This window comes from Colobus angolensis, unplaced genomic scaffold (genome assembly GCF_000951035.1).
Source record: "Colobus angolensis palliatus isolate OR3802 unplaced genomic scaffold, Cang.pa_1.0 Scaffold279, whole genome shotgun sequence".
In the NCBI taxonomy this organism is placed as follows: Eukaryota; Metazoa; Chordata; class Mammalia; order Primates; family Cercopithecidae; genus Colobus; species Colobus angolensis.
The window spans coordinates 578,888-597,458 of NW_012116032.1; the positions used below are offsets into that span (position 1 = coordinate 578,888).

The window sequence follows — 18,571 nt, forward strand, 5'->3', positions numbered from 1 at the left end:
AACAATTAGTTGTTTCACACCCAGTGTGTAAGCCAGAAGAGCATGCTCTCGAGTCTGCCCATTCTTGGAGATACCAGCTTCAAATTCACCAACACCAGCAGCAACAATTAGGACAGCACAGTCAGCCTGAGACGTCCCTGTAATCATGTTTTTGATGAAGTCTCTGTGTCCTGGGGTGTCAATGATAGTCACATAATACTTGCTGGTCTCAAGTTTCCACAAGGAGATATCAATGGTGATACCACATTCCCGCTCAGCTTTCAGTTTATCCAAGACCCAGGCATACTTGAAGGAGCCCTTTCCCATCTCAGCAGCCTCCTTCTCAAATTTTTCAATGGTTCTTTTGTCGATGCCACCGCATTTGTAGATCAGATGGCCAGTAGTGGTGGACTTGCCCGAATCTACGTGTCCAATGACGACAATGTTGATATGAGTCTTTTCCTTTCCCATTTTGGCTTTTAGGGGTAGTTTTCACGACACCTCTGTTCTGGCGGCAAACCCGTTGCAAAAAAGCAACAGCTGTGTTTGTATTTAGCTTGTATTAAAATTACACTGTAATATCAAAAAAATAAAAAATAAGCACAAGCACCCAAGGAAAAAAACGATAAATTGGATTTTGAAAAAGTTAAAAACTTTTGTGCATCAAGAAAGTGAAAAGACAATACACAGAATGGAAGAAAATAGCTGCAAATTATATATCTGATAAAGGGCTAGTGTCCATAATATACAAAGAACTTTTATAACTCAACAATAAAGACATCTCAATTTTAAAATGGTGAAAGGATTATAATAGACATTTTTCCAAGGAAGATATACAAATGGTCAATAACCACATGAAAAGAAATACTCAACATTTTTAGTCATTAGGGAAATGCATATCAGAACCACAATGGGTACCACTTCACATTCACTAAAATGGCTATAATTGTTTTTAAAAACATATTAATAACAAATGTCAGTGTGGAGGTGGAGAAATTGCAACTTTCATAAATTTCTGGAAGGAATGCAAAATGATGCAACCAGTGTGGAAAATACTTGAGCAGTTACTCAAAACGTGAAACATAATTACTATGACCCAGCAATTCCACTCCCAAGAATGTACCTGAGAAAACTGAAAACGTGATCAAACAAAAACTTGTAAACAATTGTTCATAGCACTATTATTCACAATACCCAAATAGTGCAAACAACTTAAGCATCCATCAACTGATGAATGGTTAAACAAAATGTAGTATATTCATAACATGAAATACTTACTCAGCTATAAAAAGGAATAAAGTATTGACATATGCTACAACATGGATGAATCTTGAAAATATAATGATAAGTGAAAGAAACCAGACACAAAAGACCACATGTGATTCCATTTAAAGGAAATGTCCAGAATGGGCAAATCCTGACACAGAAAGGAAATTATGGAAAGAGAAAATTTGGGACAAACTGCTAATAAATACAGGATCCAGGGGAAGGAGGGGATTGAAAAGTTCTAGAATTAACTAGTGGTAATAGTTGCACAACTTGGTGAATCTACTAAAAACCATAAAGTGTACACCTTAAACTGGTGAATTTTATACTGTGCAAGGTATATGTCACTTTCTAAAAATACTGTTGAAAAAGCCAAGCCAATGAGTACCTTTATTGAGGTTGGTAATTGAGAAAAAGCTATGGGAGAGACCCAGATAGGCTTTGAGAAAGCTGGAGCAGCATTTTTTTAAATGTGGATTGTGGTTATTTGCTTTAAAATAGTTTATTAAGCTGTGTATTTATGCTTTACGTGTAACTCTGAATGTGTCTTATTTTTTATAATAAACACTTTTTAAGAGAGAAAAAGGTAGAGATAGTAAACTGGCATCTATATATTGTTTGCAAAAAGAAATTAAAGTAGTGAAATTAACATGAAATTTCATTTCTTCAGAAATGAGATAAAGTATATTTAAGGTAATGATTTTTATGTATACTACATGCATGTGTTGGTATCATAAACATATTCTTATATTTCAAATAGGTATCTTAAAAGATACGTATTGTTGCCAAAAGGATTGTTCAAAATTGAAATAAAATCAGAGAAATAAGTATTGGATACAAATGGGAAACACTAACCTCAAAAACTTACAAATAATAAAAAGGTAATTATACATTTCCCTAAAAAGTAAAAACAATGACAAATTAATTTATAACTAAATCAACAGTTTTGTGGACTGTGAAAAAAAATCAGAGAACCAGATAGTTTTATTCGAAAAAATATACACTTAAAAATTATCTGCAGTATATCCAACTTGTATTCTTTGCCCACCCACTTTCCTCTTTCCTTTCCCTTCTCTTTCTCCTCCTCCTTCTCCTCTTCTTTCTTCTTTTATTATTTAATACTCAAAGGGTGCCAAAAAGGAAAATAGAATAAAGTAGAATAAAGAAAGCAAAAATAAGGAATGTCAACAGGAAAACTTTTACTTAATTTCACCATTTCTTGACATTAAGTAACGGGTACATTCATAAAAGTTTCTTGTAAATCAAATTAAATATTCTGGAAAAGTAATTACAAAAAAGTATACCTAATAACAGGGTATTCTTCTTAAAATGGAAGCATTCTATTACAGCTCTAATAAACATTTCTGAAGTTTGTACAATTGGGATTACTACTCTATACTTATTTAATTTTCCTGAAGAAGGATAACTTTGGTAATATGTTTATTGGATAGATGTATTATTTTTTCCATAATTGAACATTTTAGTTTCAATCTTGGAAGGCAATATAATGTAATAGTTATGAACTGTCATTCTAGAATCAAATATTGTTTTATATTCTGGCTACATTGTCAATAAGCTATGTGATATTTGGTAATTAACTTATTTGTGCTTCAGTCTCCTTATCTTTAAAAAGAACATAATAATAGTACATACAGCATTGGGTTTTTGTAAGGAATAAATGAAATAAATATGCGTTTGTGTGTGGTTGGATGTGCGGAGAGAGTTGACAATAAAATTTCAGCACATGATCAGTACTAGTAGAACTAGTGGTAATAATATCTATTATTTCATATACTATGAATCTTTCTCTAAAAAGTCTACCATATCTATGTGTATTAATCTGTTTTCACACTGCTATAAAGAAATATCTGATACTGGGTAATTTATAAAGCAAAGAGGTTTAATTGACTCACAGTTCCACATGGCTGTGGAGGTCTCCAGAAACTTATAATCATGGCGGAAGCTGAAGGGGAAGCAAGCACCTTCTTCACAAGGCAGCAGGAGAAAGAAGAACGAAGGAGGAACTTCCATCAGATCTCACGAGCACTCACTCACTATCATGAGAACAGCGTGGGGGAAACCACCCCCATGATCCAATCACCTCCCTCCCTCCACACACGGGGATTACAGATCCCTCCCTCAACACATGGGGATTACAATTCGAGATGAGATTTGGGTGGGGACACAGAGCCAAATTATGTCACTATGAATGGGTGTTGCAGGAAGTCAGGGACCCCGAACAGAGGGACCGGCTGGAGCCGAGGTAGAAGAACATAAATTGTGAAGACTTCATGGACATTTATCAGTTCCCCAAATTAATTCTTTTATAATTTCTTATGCCTGTCTTTACTGCAATCCCTGAACATAAATTGTGAAGATTTCATGGACATTCATCAGTTCCCAAAATTAATACTTTTATAATTTCTTATGGCTGTCTTTACCTTAATCTCTTAATCCCATTATCTTTGTAAGCTGATAATGTATGTCACCTCAGGATCACTATTGTAAATTGATTGTAAAACATATGTGTTTGAACAATATGAAATAAGTGCACATTTAAAAAGAACAGTATAACAGCGATTTTCAGGAAACAAGGGAAGATAACCATAAGGTCTGACTGCCTGTGGGGTCATGCAGAATACAGCCATATTTTTCTTCTTGCAGAGAGCCTATAAATGGACGTGTGAGTAGGAGAAATATTGCTGAATTATTTTCCCAGCAAGGAATACCCTGGGGAAGGAATGCATTCCTTGGGAGAGGTCTATGAACAGCTGCTCTGGGAGTGTCTGTCTTATGCTATTGAGATAAGGACTGAAATACACCCTGGTCTCCTGCAGTACCCTCAAGCTTACTAGGATGGGGAAATTCCAGCCTGGTAAATTCTAGTCAGACCAGTTCCCGGCCTTCGAACCCTGTTTCCTGTTAAGATGTTTATCAAGACAATATGTGCACAGCGAGACATAGACCCTCATCAGTAATTCTAATTTTGCCTTTGCCTTGTGATCTTTATTGCCCTTTGAAGCATGTGATCCTTGTGACTTACTCCATGTTCGTACACCCCCTCCCCTTTTAAAATCCCTAATAAAAACGGGCTGGTTTTGCGGCTCATGGTCGTCATCACAGTCCTACCAATACGTGACACCACCCCGGAGGCCCAGCTGTAAAATTCCTCTCTTTGTACTCTTTCTGTTTATTTCTCAGACCGGCCGACACTTAAGGAAAATACAAAAGAATCTATGTTGAAATATTGGGAGCTGGTTCCCCCAGTAAACGGAAAAAAAAAAAAAAATCCTTCTTACCTAAAATCCTTTTTTCCACCCAAAACCCAATCCAAGAAAAAAGTATCCTTTAAATCCAAACTCATTTCCTTAGCTATTAATGCAGTTTAACATAGCTACATATTAAAAGTTACAAATATGCCAGGCTTTGTCCATGTAGAACATCATTTTTTAATCTGTCAGCTTCTGACGTTAATAACACTGCAAAAAGGAGGATAAGAAATTACTCCTTTGACTCCTTCATGATAAAAAAAATTGAAATTTCATCTGATAAAATGAAACACCCAACATAGACCTCTTATTTTATCCCAGAATACACACGAAGCAGTAATTTTACTTGATCATTACTTCCTGAAGCATCGAGTTCTATAGTTAATTCCGAAAGTCCTATATGTTCAAACAATGCTTCTCGTGTTGATTTTCTCATGTAGGTATGATTTGTTTTACTCACTGAAGCCAGAGTGGGTTTTGTTTTTTGTTTTTTTTTTTTTTAATATCTGATTATGGCACTTGACTGCTTAAAATCCTTCAATGTCCGCACATTGTTTTTTGGAATAAGAAGCTAAATCCTGGATACAACCTTCAAGGCCTCACTTGATTTAGTCCCAACTTCCTTTTCTGCCTCATTGTTCATTACTGTCTCCTTCAATTGCTGAGCCTTGGCCCCCAAACCTGCTTCCAGTTCCCTGTATTCAATATCAAATGCTCTCTTCCTCTGTCTGAAATATTTTTCTCCCTGCCTCTATTCCTTGCTCTTTATCATACATCTCCAATTCATCCTTCAAGTCTCAGCTTAAATATCTCTTTCTCAGGGAGCAGGTTATATTCTCACATTATTGTATCATAACACTTTATGCTTCTCCTTCATAGCGCTTAACACAATTGATGTTAATTATTTGTGTGAAGGATTTGCATAATACCACTTACCATACTTGATTGTAGTCTCCATGAAAATAGCAAGCATAAACGTCTTACTTGCTATCATATCCCAGCATCTAATCTGGTATATGGTGCATGCTCAATAATTATTTATACAGCACATGAATACATAAGGGAAATTTCAAATTTTATTTCCTTGCATTGCCTCAAGTTAAAACACAAGAAATATTATGATGAATTTAAATGTCAAATAAGACACCCAGTACATATACTTAGCCTAGAACTGTGCCAGACTCAGTAATTATTTATTGCTTATTATATATTGAACACATATATCACTTCTTGGCCTTTTGGCTAAGATCAAGTGTAAGATACATTAAATTATATTATTACTAGTCAATATCTGGCTATAAAGTCATAAAACATTTACCAAAAATTGATACTAATATTAAGCCTTCCTGAAAGAGTCCTATTGAATTTCCATGAAAAAGAGGAAAACTTAAATGAAAGTTTGCTATTTTAACATCTGTGGCATTCAATCAAAACAATTCAGTAGCAATGTAACTAGAATGGCCCATATAACTGGCTTGGAATGCATGTTTGATCATATCTTGTATATTTCCATGGAATCACTCTCTTCCCCACTTGCCTGTATTAATAGAAAATCCATTATCTCTCTCTTGAGACCTACCCTTTCCCACTCTGAGTCCAGTGGCTTACTCACTCTAAACGCCTGGCTGATGTAGAAAAGCTTTCTTGGCTCAGCACAGCTGTTGTTTCTTTCATTGCCACTAGATGTCGTTGTTGAAACCTAATACACATTCATAGTCTGATGGCGGTGGCATGTCTATCCCCAGCAAAATCCTTTCCAGACCCAGACTCTGTATAACTGCACACTTGAGTGTAAATTATGGGTCTTTAATCTCCTACTCAGATGTCTAGTTTTCTTCTCAAAGCATGAAAAACAGGCTAGGGTGGCTGAGTCTAGACGGGTTTATACAGCCCTGGTAATATATTATGCTCACGACCTGCAAACAAAGGGGCACCGGTTCAAATATGTCTCCTTGATATGTTTTGTTTATCTATTCTGCATTTGAAATTTCATATAAAAATTTTCACACAGGCCGGGCACAGTGGCTCATGCCTGTAATCCCAGTACTTTGGGAAGCCATGGTGAGCAGATCACTTGAGGTCAGGAGTTTGAGAACACCCTGGTCAACATGGTGAAACCTCCTCTCTACTGAAAATACAAAAACTTAGTTGGGCGTGGTGGCCTGTGCCTGTAAACCCAGCTACTCCGGAGGCTGAGGCAGGAGAATCGCTTGAACCCAGGAGGCAGAGGTGGCAGTGAGCCGAGATCACACCACTGCACCCCAGCCTGGGTGACAGAGCCAGACTGTCTCATTTAAAAAATTTTTTTAACTTATAAAAATTTTTCACACAAACAAGCTGGATCTCCAGTTTCTCTTACTGCAATACTGAGCTCCTATCTGGCACAGCAACACCATCTGGAGCTGAATTGCGGTAGCATCTCTCACCTCCTCCATATCAGATTGCTCAAGGCAAGCACTTCGCTGCAGTGCCCTCCACTCCACATTCCCTGATGCTGGCTGTTACCTGCCACAGCCAGTTGAATGTATGGTGCCTGTTCTAGGCCCTGATGGCTGTCCACGAGCAAAAATCCAGGGTCCACCTTTTCTCACAGGTTTTCCTGTGTAGGACTGTGGTCCTTACCTGCCACTACATGTGAGTCAAGGACACTTTTGTCTATCAGAGAAGTCTCCAGGACCTTTCCTCCGAAAAGACTCACTGGCCCCCATCCACCCAGTGATAAACTCTGCAGACAAGACCAGCCACATAATTTGCAAAGCCCAATGCAAATGGAAATTCAGAACCTTTTGTTCAAAAGTCAGGAAAAGAGTGTCAGTAAAAGTACTACAATATTACATTTTTTCCTTTCTTCCACAGTGTGTCTCTCTCTTCTTGTGTCATGGTGATTTTTATTTGCTGTTTAAAGTTGTGCTCCCTCAGGCATGGGAATACTTGCAGGGCAAGTACAGACCTTCACAGGTACCCAGGGGCCCTGCCTGTGACCCTACATGTAGCCCACGACCTCTCTGCATCCACCAAACTAACAGGCTGTGCCCTACTCAGGGCAGAAAGGTCACTCTCCTTTTCCCACAGTTCCATGGCCCCACTGTCCCAACCCATAGTGGAGAGGCAACCACTGCAGAACAGGAACCTCCATGCCATGCATTCAGTGTCTGGATGAGGTGGGCCAAAGACTTTCCTGCCAACTCACTCGCCAAATGTACCGTGGAGTTGCCAGCCTGGGGCAGGGACAGCCACCACCTTGCCCTGCCCGGAGATGCTGTGGGGCACACATCGACCCTGAACCTCCCATATCTGTGCTCAAGCTCCCATTAGAGAAAAAGGCAATGGCAGAATGCTGCCCATCTCAGCCCCAACACCCTTGAGGTGACCACCTCAAGCAGAAGGCACATCAGGTAATGGGGTGCAAGCAGAGAGGAAGAGGCAGGGTGAGGCCAGGGTGTGAGGGCATAGGAAGCAGGCAGCCATGAACCCATCCTGGGGAAGTGGGAGGAGGGGCGATCAGGAGGGAGCTGAGGCTCCATGTACCTGGCTCATGCTCCATTGTTCCATCGGACTTCACTTACGAAAATCCAGATTCTAAAATAAAACTACAAGGAATGTCATGACAGAAAATGCTGAGCATTAAGCCCCATTATGGGGCCCTTCTGAGCTGGGGATCCTGTGTGACTGCACTGTTCTCACACCCTAAGGCTGGCCCTGTCAGCAGACAGTGAGATCTGAAGAGAAGAAATTTTGAAGCGACAAAAATTTTGTTACACCCTTCCTCCAGGGTCATGGGGACCCACTTACCATATGTTTCAGAACCTAGTGGGGCACTCAAGTGACTCTTCTCTGAAGAAGAAAAGTTGATTTGATTTATTCTGTGCACCTAGCGTAAAGGTGGCTGGCGGTTTCTTCATATATATGGTGTCTGACACAGTGGTGGAGCCCTATGACACCACTTTCTCAGTCCACCAGCTCATAGAAAACACAAGTGAGACCTTTTGCGTTGATAATGAAGCTCTCTATGACATCTGCTTCAGACCCCTAAAGTTGCCCACACTCAACTCCGGTGACCTGAACCACCTGGTGTCTGCCACCATGAGTGGGGTCACCACCTGCCTGCACTTCCCAGGCCAGCTGAATGCTGACCTTGGGAAACTGGCCATAAACATGGTCCCATTTACCTGCCTGCACTTCATGCCTGGCTTTATCCTGCTGACCAGCTGGGGCAGCCAGCAGTACCGGGTCTTGATGGTGGTTGAGCTCACCCAGCAGATGTTTGATGCCAAGAGTATGCTGACTGCCTGTGCGACCCCTGCAAAGCTGCTACCTAATGGCAGCTGCCATTTTCAGGGGCCACATGTCCTGGAGGGAGGTGGATGAGCAAATGCTTAACAGCCAAAACTAGAACAACAGCTACCTTGCTGACTGGATCCCCCACAATGTGAAAACAGCTTTCTGTGACATCCCACCCCCAGGGCTAAAAATGTCTGCTGCCTTCACTGGCAACAACACGGCCATCCAGGAGCTGTTCAGATGCATTTCAAAGCAGTTCACTGCCATGTTCAGGCACAAGGCCTTCTTGCCCTGGTGATTCGGTGAGGACATGGATGAGATGGAATCCACTGAGGCCAAGAACAACAGGAACAACCTGATGTTCGAGTACCAACAGTACTGGGAGGAGGGAGAGTTTGAGGAGTGGACCCGGAGGAGGTGGCCTAGTAGAGCCTTCTGTTAGATAGAAGTGACATGAATTCTTGATTTACTCCCACTGTGTTCTATGAAAGCCATGTCTTTCTGTGTGTGCACTTGCTGTGTGTTCACCCGTATTAAAGCATTTTCATAGCAAAAAAGAAAAAGTTATCTAAGTTATGAAAGTTTTGCATCACCAAGCACAGTAGTTAGGCAAAGAAAATCCTCTAAGAAATTCACACTTTTTGAAGAGGGTATGAAATCATTAGTAAGATAAAATAACAGCAACGATAATAAAAGCATTGACAGCTTCCCAAGCAACAGTGTTGCCACAGGGAAAGCAACTCGCAAGTACATTTGTGTTCATTCAGGTATGATTACTGCTCTTTGCTTTTAACTGGATTTGGTAGCAAAGAAAACTATTATAAATACACGTTTTTTAAGTGTCCAATGAAGAAAAAAAGGAAATATAGTATATTTTATTATGGAAAGTTATCAACTTATATTGGCCAAAATCTTCTGATGATCACCAAGTAAAAGAATAGTAAACCAGTCGGGTTACAACTTAATGAGGAGCCTCAGCTTTTCTTTCCCAGAACACAGACTGGTAAGGAGAAGAGATAACTATCTTCTTCCATTGTTTCCCTCCTCTTTTCATCTAAGCACATTACACTGAATATTCTGTTAGATTATATCACCCTGGACTTTACCTCCTCTTTCTTCTTTCAAAGGCATTATGTTAGCACATTTTATACCGAACATATTTTACTATGTTCCTGATTCATAATTATATTATTTGAATTTAATGTTTTGTTGATGTCAACATTGAGATTATCACAGTTTCATTAAGCATATTTCATGCTGCAGTGTGTTTTGGTCACTGGCTCAGGTTATAGCAATAAGGATTCTAGAGAAATAACAAATATATTGTTTTATGTGGCATAAATCACTGTGCAAACATTCAATTTTATCTCATAATCTGTTTATTATTCCATCATTCCCTCCCATGATGTTAATAGTTTAAATTTTAATACATGGATGCAACATACAATACACAAGTTGTTTCATTTGGCTATTTCAATATAAGAAAACAAATAAAAATGAAAGGGAAGTTTTTGCCATCTGCTACTTTGAAGAATTATTATTAATGCATAATCTAATTATTGTACAACTATGTGGTTCTCAGCCTTTATGTTACTTTATCTTTTTGTGAAAAAAAAAAAAGTACTTTAAAAAAGTTCTACCTTCAAAGAGCTCTGGAGTCCTCAGTTCCAGGGGCTTCAGTATGCTTCAGTAACTGTCTAACCTCGTCAATTCCAGTGGATTCAATACACTTTAGTAAATCCCTCCCATCGCCCTGCTTTGAACCTTGTCTTCAACTCTAACATTAACCCCAAAATACTACTCTCTGACAGGTTCTTACCTTGCCAGCCCTTGACTTATCCATTGATCCTTCCTGATCTCAAGTCCTTCCCTGCCATCTGGGACACTACGGTTTACCACTTGGCATATCATTTCCCTCTAACAAGTTTAATTCTCTAGAGCATGTGTTTGATTTCATAGGCACTAATAAACAATTTCTCAATTTTTTAATTGGTCTTTGTCCCTCTTTCTTGTATACTCACTTACCGTTCACTGTAAGCTCCCAATCTAACCCTGATCTCCTCCTTCTCAGCAGATGGTCTTGCCTTAGATACCACTGAATACTTAGTGAAGTCTCAACCACCTTCTTTTTCTCATCCATGCTCAGAGTAAGAGGTATGTCTCTTCCCCATTGATTCTCTACTTTTCTCATCATCTCAGGCCTCCCACAACTTCCCCTTCCCTCTCCTTCGAGAGCTTCCCCAACTCCCCTCTCCTGTGTGTTCAACCTCTTCCCCTTACTGGGTCTGTTTTTCACATTATAAGCATGCTCAACTTTGCTCACCTTAAAACAATGCAATAAAAGACACCTTCTGATCCCACAATACCTGACCAGTTTCTCTAACACACGCAGGGCTTACATTTCACGTCTTATTTTCCCTACCTCACCCTCATACTACCTCTCTTCACCTAGTTAAATCCAACTCTTCTTTTGGATATCAGGGCATGTATCAAACCTTGGGGAAATTATCCTGACTGCCCAAGCCTGATCAGCTTCCATTGTCAAACACTTGTAATGAACTGTTCAGAGAATTGTTCTAATTTTAATTACACATATGTTAACATGATTCATTTATTAACTTTTATTCCCATTACTCTTTAAGCTTTCAGAGAGCAGGCACTATATTCTTTTAGAACAGCATTTTACCTTCAGTGTATTACACAGATCCTAGAATATATTTGGTGTTTGAAAAATATTTATAAATGAATGGGTATGTTCATTGATTCTACCTCTTAAATCCTCTTCTAAAAGTATATTGTAGTTCATCCATTGCTCTGGTATGCATGTGGGTGTCCCTTAAAATTCGTATGTTGGAAATTAATTCCCAATGTGATAGTACAGCCTTTAGGAGGTGATTAGGAGGTACAGCATTTAGGAGGTGATTAAGTCATGAGGGCTTTGCCTTCATGAATAAAATTAGTACTTTTATGAAAGAGGTTGAAGGGAGCTGCCTTGCCCTTCTGCCATGTGAGGACACAGCAATAAAGTGCCACTAATGAAACAGAGAATGAGCTCTCACCAGATACCAAATCTGCCACTACCTTGATCATGAATTTCCCAGTCTCCAGAACTGTGAGCAATAAATTCTGTTGTTTAAAAATTACCTTATCTAAGGTATTTTGTTATAGCAGCAGCAATGGAGTAAGACATATTCAGAAAAACAAATATGAGTCTTTCAGCAAAATAAAACACCTAATTTTGTCTTCATATTAGTAATACTAAAAGGCAAAAAGCATGCACAGTGAAAAAAAAAAAGGCATTGGCTTAAAGATTGGGAAGCCAACTCCCAGTTTGTCTGCCATGCTTAACCTCTTACACATTGTGAGAAACAGACCTAGATTATTTGAAGGTTCTTCTGAAACCATCTAATTTTCAGAATATTGCCCATTAATGCAATTAATGAACTATTTCAGAAGAAAACTTTGAAAACTGTATTATTTCTCAAGAAATATTTTGAAATTATTTGTATCTATTGAGCATCTACTTAACAAATGTTAATTTGGCCTACGGACTTGCTTTTAACTATGCACTAGCTCATACATGCATAGCGACCAACATACCTGGATATAACTACTTTAAGATACCACAGAAAAGGTTTCCTTTACCATGAGGAAACACAGCCAGCCCAATTCCAATTACACATGGAAACTAGAACTTGGATACCATTTATTTCTCTGGTGAAAAGATGAGGAATATGTTGTGAAAAATGATGATAGAGTGTCCATTTCTAATGGGGAATTTTGACACTCTATTAATAATCAATTTTTTCATGGATTTTCCATTTGTCTTCTTCCCAGAAGATGCAGTTATAGCTTTTTCCACAGTGGTTTTAAAAATGTGTATTTTCTAATAATCTTCTATTTTTATAATGTATCTTTCATCAAACTCTCTGCTTTGGCTTTGTCTAAAGTTAAAGGATGAAAAAAAATAACTTGCTTAAAAATTTTCAATGGAGTTTAACAAGATAAATTCCTGAGGTAGGTTTCATCTGGGATTCCTATTTCTAGAGACTTCACCATGTGGAAAGATGCTCTAAACTGATAATTATGTAAACCTAAAGGAAAACATTAGGCTGAACATATGTAGCTGGACTTTCAACAAAGTATTCAATTATGTTTTATAAAAGTAATGTCACTAAGGAAAAGAGACAGAGTCCTTTTTTAAGTCCCTGTAAGTAATTGTATAAGTTCTCATATTCAGAGTACCAATATTTGCTAAATTTCCTAATGACATTTAGCAATAAGGCTTACTATTAAAAAAGGAGAGGTACCTCAGCAAAATATTTAGGTTGTAAATGTTTAGGGAATTAAGGAGTTGGTAGGTGGTTAATAAAACAAGAAGATGCATAGCTAAGGAGGAAGCAAATGAAGCAGGAGCTGCTGGTATTTTTCACAGTCACCATATAAGCCAAAGAATGTGGTTTATAATTATGATGTATGCATGGATTTGTCTAGAAAGACACATTATGGTAAGGCTTACATCAAAATAAGATCAGAAAAACCTTTTCTAGTGGTAGCTATACATCACTAACCTACTAACAAAGGTACTAACTTCAACTTGCCTTGGGACTCAGCCCATGTCAAAGAAGAATCCTCTTTTGAAGATTAAAATCAGGCAGCATTCACCAGCTCAGCTGGTGTTTTGTTTTGTTTTGTTTTGTTTTTTTGAGACAGGATCTCTCCCTGTTACCCAGGCTGGAGTGCAGTGGCACAATCTCAGCTCACTGCAACCTCCACCTCCTGGGCTCAAGGGATCCTCCCACTTCAGTCTCCCAACTAGCTGGGACTACAGGCAAGTGCCACCTTGCCCAGCTAATTTTTTTTATTTGTTGTAGAGACAGGGTTTCACCATGTTGCCCAGGATAGTCTCAAACTCCTGGGCTCAAGCAATCCACAAGCCTCAGTCTCCCAAAATGCTGGGATTACAGGCATGAGTCACCATGCCCAATCTAACCTGATGCTTAAATCCAAGTATCAAGTATGGTGGCTTCTCAAAAAGTTTTAAGTATGGAATTACCACATATGGAATATAGTCCATGGAAATTCAACTTGACTTGAATTTGAAATATATATCTATATATGCACATACACTTGTTTTATATGTGCGCCATTCAAAGTTGGTGTTTATTAACAGGATGTTTCTATCACTCACATGAAAAAGAGTTTGTGAGGCTTTTAGGTACACCCACCTGCACTGCTTACCTTGCAAACTCACCCCAACCTCTTTCTTGCCTGTATGGATAGTCCTATTTACATTTCATATACCAGAGAAAGCCTAAGTAATTTGTTACTTAAAAAAGAAGATGACATTTATTGGCAAGGCCCCAACATTATTAATTTATGAGAGAAGGCTATAGTAACTTATCCAAGAAGGGCACATGTCTTCTTCTCTGTCTTCCTTGACCACATTTGTGGCTGTGTTTCCTCCTTCCCTGAATGCTTATTATCCCCATGATCCTAGAGGAAAAATGACTCATCTGCTCAAAGGTGAATGTTTCAGAGTATTTATTATTTGAGACCTGGCTGACTTGTGTTTACAGCTTTTCCTGTGATTTTTGTTTTATTCAGAGTTTTCTGAGCATGATCTTCTTCATCTCTGCTGACTTGGCAATGATTTTATTTCAAAGGAAATGCCCCCCTCAAACACTACTTTCTTGATGAGTGCCTATTTGTCCTTAAAGTCCAAGTTAATAGGAAACCTCCTCATAGAAGCTCTTCAGGGTCCTTCTTTTCATCTCTCATTGGGTTAATCACTCGCATATCTGTGCTCCCAGGGTATCTCGACACAGACATCTACGGCTGCACTTTCCCCACCACACTGCAGTGTCCTTCCACTCAGAGAGAACTGTGCACTTCCCTACTAGACTGTTGCTCTTCTCCCATGTAGAGAATTTTTTGTCTCTATATTATCTGCACGTAAGACAATGCCAAGAACTAATAGATCCCCAATTAGTGTTTGTTCAATGTTGATGATTTGAATTCTAACAGGTTGTCTATTATATTACTAGAGGAGCTGAGATTTAAATCCAGGCCTATTGTATCCAAAGCACATGATATTTCCCCTCCAACATATGATCTGTGTATCTGTTCACTAAGCCTCATTTTTTTCTTCCTCCTGACCACACAACTAGAGTTAATCTTCCAGTCACAAATAAACAAAAGTAAAATATGCCACTTTAAGGCCTGGCTTCTAAAAATAACTCCTCCCAATCTTGTACCATTTATTTCTTTGTTTGCTAGCTACATTCAGAAGACCCAATAGAGGAATCCAAGACCCTAGTAAATGGCAGAGCCATCAGATAGAAAAAGTCTGGGCTCCTGAGTCACCACGTGGAGGAAGCTAACAATATCCTAGTAGAAATATTGTGTGAGCAAAAAAAGAATACTGTATGTTAGTTATTAAGCTGCTAAAAATCTTGAAGCTTTTATTCAGCAGTTAACTTACCCTGATTAAAACACTACCAGAATCATAATTTTTATAACCTTTTTCTGATTTTTAAAAGCTACATGTACACTCTAGAAAATTTAAAAATAGAAAATAATAAAGAAGAAAAATGATATTCACTACTCAGAGATGAACATAGTTTCATATTTTTGTTATACATTATACATTTTATCAGTCTTAAGGGGCAGCGGAGGAGTTAGATACAGTAGAGAGAACAAAGAGATGTTATTTAAAAGACTGAAATGGCAGTTTTCTTTGAGAAGAGCGCTATCTTTTGTTCCTTAATAAATTATTTCATTGTGAAGTGAAGTGATTGTCCCCAGGACATAGTATAGTATAGTAAGCAGAAGAATGGCAAAATTGAATTGTTTTGCCTAATAAGTAAAAGGATTTTGAGACTTTCTGAGAAATGAAAGAGCCAAAGAGAGAAGTGAGAGAGAAGCCAGGAAGAAGTTCTCAGTGTTGGGAATTCCCTAGAGACATTCAAGAACAAGAATGTCTAGCATCTAGTGTTACATTGCTTGCCATGTGTCCTGCTATCCCATAATGCAAATCCCTTGCCGTGACACCCCTGGATGTTTAATGAATTCTCATCTATGTGAATGTTGATATGAGTTGTGTTTTAAGAAAACTGAGGGAAAGGGCAAGAAGTGAGAACATAACAGAAAGTAGAATCTCAGCAGGACTTCAGAGGAAGAGATGACAATGAAAAACGTAAGACCCCCTCCCTCCTAAATAACCTTATGTACATTTGCCCAAACTTTTCATGTTTCTTTTATAATACACTTTTAATAGCTGCATGCTCTTGCAGCATATGACCACTCCGGCACTGACTTAACCCTCCCTATACGATGTGTTTACATTCCTTTCACTTTTTCACTGTTAAACATAGTTCCTCAGCAAACATCCTCATACATAAAATTTGGGTCCAGGCCTATTATTTCTCGGCTTAGCCAAGGCTCCCTTTGTTTAAAGAACAAAAAATCACTCAAATAAGTAGAAAAGAACTTAAGTTAAAAAGTGAAACTTAATATAAGGATCCAGGGTTATTACACAAAACCCACAACCTTAGGTAATTAGCCTCATGAGGAACTGGAAACACCGGATGTAAAATCACCAGAAATTGCCATCTCTGTCACTTCCCTCAGAAGACACTCATTTTCACTTTCGGCCTGTATCTGTGTGTATGACAGAGAGATGCAATTTAAAATTCGTATTTATATTAAATAAATAACAGATACACAGTAGGTTCTGATAGCGATCTCCAAATCCTTCTAACTAAGAAACTGCTAAAGGTCACATAACTAACACAACTAGGTTTTTTTTCTTATGTGTTGTGTGTCTTATGCTTATACCTCCTTTTCTTACATACATTCTTATTCTAGGTGTTAGTCTGTGATGAAGCGAACTACTTCTTACTTTGAAAATGCACCCAGTCATTCCTTACTTATCAACACCAGAAATGATACTCACTTCTTCCACCCCATCTTTCTCACCCGAGTGCTTTGTCCATGTGGGATGATCCTTACATTTCACAAAAGCGCTTTCTTCAGTTTCAGGGGGCGGGGCAGTGGCAGGGGTCTGCATCTTCTCCAAAATCCTATTTGCCTTTGATGCCCACATTGGGATCTGGAGTCTGGCAGGTTCTTGATTTCATCTGTGTTCTCTCCTATAATTTTTCAAGTCTTATTTGTGGTCTATGGAAATGTTTGCCTTGTTTTGAGTTGGCCAGGTACTTCCACATACCTTCTTATAAAACTTGTCTAGCATTGCTGTTTGTTTGAAGCAGAGAGGATGTGTCATAGCCTGAATTCATTGTGCTGTCCACTGATAACTCTTCCCTTCCTTGTACCTAGTGGCTTTCTCTCCTCCCCAAGCTCACTGACATGAGAGTCTTTCCCTCGGGTCCAGAGAAAGGAGGCATAGGTTGGGTGATACTACAAAAAATGCCTCTACGCAGCCTTAAGATAAATCCCTGGAGGTGGAATTCTGTCGCAAGGATATGAACATTTTAAAGTTTTTGGTATATATTGCCCTCTTGGATGGTTAAATCAAGTTATGCTTCTACTGGCATGAGATAGCAGCCAGCATTAGGTCCTCTTAGGAGCTGAGTAGTAATTGGCATTTATTCAACATTACCTCTGATGAGGTCAGAGTCCTGCATTACCTTCCTCTTTCATTATGGTCATCCTTCAGGGAAAGCAGTGCTGAGATAATAATGTGGCCCTTCCTGAATGTTGATCCCAGAGCTCTCTTCCTGATACTCTGCATCTTTGGACTGCCTTCGTGTTCTTACATAAACGCAGATGGTCATATAGGATGCCTAGTCATTACTACCTAGAACCTATGGTATAAGTAGTAGTAGTTTAGTACAAATTTTACCAGAAAATCTAATACTAGTTCCAGGTTGCACAGCTTTCTAAAAGCATATAGGCGTGTGTGTTAGTCCATTTTCTATTGCTATAAAATAATACCTGAGACTGGGTAATTTATAAGGAAAAAAGATTTATTTTGGCTCATGGTTCTGCAGGCCATACAAGAAACATGGTGCCAGCATCTGCTTTTGGTGAGGCCTCAGGAAACTTCCAGTCATGGCAAAAGGCAAATGGGGAGCCAGCATATCATATAGCAAGAGAGAAAGCAAGAGTAGAGGGAGGTGCCACCCTTTTTAAACAACCAGATCTCATGTGAACTAATAGAGTGAGAACTTACTCATTACCTTGAGGGCAGTATCAAGTCATGCATGAGGGATCTGCCCCCATAACCCAAACACCTCCCACTAGGCCCACCTTCAACATTTGAAGGTCACATTTCAACATGAGATCTGGAAGGTACAAAACATCCAAACCATACCAGCACGTGTTTATACATTTTTATTATTTATGATGTCTGGAATAAGCCTTAAAAGGAATGTTGTGAGAATACCCAATGTCAAATTCAGGTGAAATAGCTTTCTAAAGGCAATGTTTATAACCACTCAAAGCAATTATGCTGGAATTTTAGAGGATTGTGTTTGGGATACAAGAGACCCGGTCAACTCCCACTGATATGTCCCCTAACCTGGCTGAGCCTTGTCCTGGACAGGCAGAGCCAACGATTCACATCTTTATCTATAAGCAATTAGGAAGCAATGTCCACTTAGCATACCCAGCCTGATAGCTCCTTGGTTTTGTATACAAAGAATGCATTGTGAGAATGTATTCTTTGTACTTTTCTCAACAAATAATAGTTGTATATAAATTGGTGTCAAAGGGCCCATTTCCGTCAAGCTTTTATGGGACTACTATTTGCA

At 38.8% G+C, this 18,571-nt stretch overlaps 2 pseudogenes across 1 annotated transcript; one reads left to right on the forward strand and one right to left on the reverse strand.

Annotated features, from left to right (window-relative positions):
• Positions 1-517, reverse strand: LOC105516244 (annotated as a pseudogene). The gene has a single exon (XR_001002457.1). The product of XR_001002457.1 is annotated as an elongation factor 1-alpha 1 pseudogene (transcript).
• A 7,903-nt stretch (positions 518-8,420) lies between these two features.
• LOC105516265 lies at positions 8,421-9,237 on the forward strand (annotated as a pseudogene).
• Positions 9,238-18,571: the final 9,334 nt, after the last annotated feature.